The following is a 1,959-nucleotide window of genomic DNA, read 5'->3' as shown; positions in this document are numbered from 1 at the left end:
AAAAAATTCACTGTCCCCCTGGGCCAGAGCGATGACCAGGGGTGGGGTTCAGGAGGAAAAGGCCTAACTGGAATCACACCCCCACTTCCGGGTGAAATGGTGGGAGGCAGGCATCTGCCCGCTGCTGAATTTAACAGGTAGGAATGATGATTGGCACAATACACATTCAGATATGTAGAAAGGTGTCAGCTAGGTGACTGCCTCAAGTGACAGGAAGTCAGGAAGATGTTTATGTGTCAGAGGGGGCAGTTAAGTGACCTTCTTTCTTTTCTGCAGTCTTTTGTTTGTTTTTTGGTTTGAGACAGGGTTTCTCAGTGTAACAGTCCTGACTGTCCTGGAACTCACTTTGTGGGCCAGGCTGGTGTTGAATTCACAGCGATCTGCCTGTTTCTACCTCCCAAGCGCTGGGTTAAAGGCATGCACCACCACCGCCAGGCCTTTCTTTTGTTCTTGCTAAGTTTTGCTAAGTAGTCCAGTCCCCAGTCTGGCGTTGGACTCCGTCTGTAGTGAACACACTCTCCACAGTCCTCAGCCCTCTCCGTGTCAGGACTATAAGATGTGCCGTCCTGCCCAGCTGAGATTCCTCTCTCACTCTTGTGCAAACAGGGCCCTCAGACTAGAAAGAGGCGGGGTAGGATAAGATAAAGCTTTGCATTTCACACAAGAGCCCGGCCTTCAGAGAGAAGACTCCTCCTAGACTTTTAGCTTGGTCCTCATTTCGTTTAAGTTCTATTGGAGTGAGCCAGATACAAGATGTTGAGCCTGTATCATAATTGCCTGTACTTTGGGCAGATACTGAAAAAAAAAAAATCTGCTTTGTACACATACTAGGTGGAAAGAATGCGAATATGAACACAGTTACTGTATATATGGTGTGTGTGTGTGTGTGTGTGTGTGTGTGTGTGTGTGTGTGTGTAGCTGTATGAACAAGGTAACCTGTTATCTGAGTTCCTGAAGGTATAAGGCACGAACTCTGCCGCTGTAGTGCTCTACAGAGCATCCCACTTAGGCCAAGCAAGCGGGGCAGGTGGGTGTGGCCAGCCCACGCAGCTGCTCCTAATAGTCCAGCAAAGGTAAAAAAGGGAGCGAGGCTCCCGGCCACCTGGGCTGCAAGCACACCCGCAAGCTCACACACCACCCATCAAAGATGAGGAGAGGTTTTCTCAAATATTTGCATGACTCCGCCCCCTTTCCCCGCCCCCTTTTTTATCTTTAGTGTTTTGTTTCCAAACTATGGACCAGCAAGGCCACTCAGCCAGGAAAGACACTAGCTACTAAACCTGAAGATGCTAGTTCAGAACCCAGGATCCACACTGTGGAAGGAAGGACCTGATGCCTACAAGGTGTTCTCTGACGTCCACCCACACGCTGTGCTGTGCACACAAACATATAAGCACAAACTAAAAAGGAAAAAGAATCTAAACTACTTCTATGTAACAAACTCAAATTTTATGGGTTTTTGTTTTCGTGTCATTATTTAAAATCTGTTTCCAAAGCAATTCCTGAACCTGTATCATAACTTTTAGCACCGTGCACACACATATACCAGCAGGTTAAATCCCTACAGACAGCATTCCCATGTCCTCAATATGTTTAGTGCCATCTTTGGAAATGTGGGATAACAAATATGCCCATGTGTGCTGTGTATTGTTGGAATGGTGCCCCCTAGGGGTTGCATGGTGAACAGCTTGCAAGACATATTTGGCATCTCTGGCTACCCCACTAATATCACAGTATGCATGTCATACTGACTCCTTCCATCATGGATGGGCATTTTCAGCAAGACACTTCTTTCAGTCCCGCTTCGACACTACATAACTGCTTGTCCTTGGCAAGGAAACAGCTGTTAGCTTTCTGTTTTAAATTTATTTTTATTGCCGGGCGGTGGTGGCGCACGCCTTTAATCCCAGCACTCGGGAGGCAGAGGCAGGCAGATCTCTGTGAGTTCGAGACCAGCCT

The sequence above is a fragment of the Microtus ochrogaster genome, chromosome 10 (assembly GCF_000317375.1).
Source record: "Microtus ochrogaster isolate Prairie Vole_2 chromosome 10, MicOch1.0, whole genome shotgun sequence".
Lineage (NCBI taxonomy): Eukaryota > Metazoa > Chordata > Mammalia > Rodentia > Cricetidae > Microtus > Microtus ochrogaster.
This window is presented reverse-complemented; position numbering follows the sequence as displayed.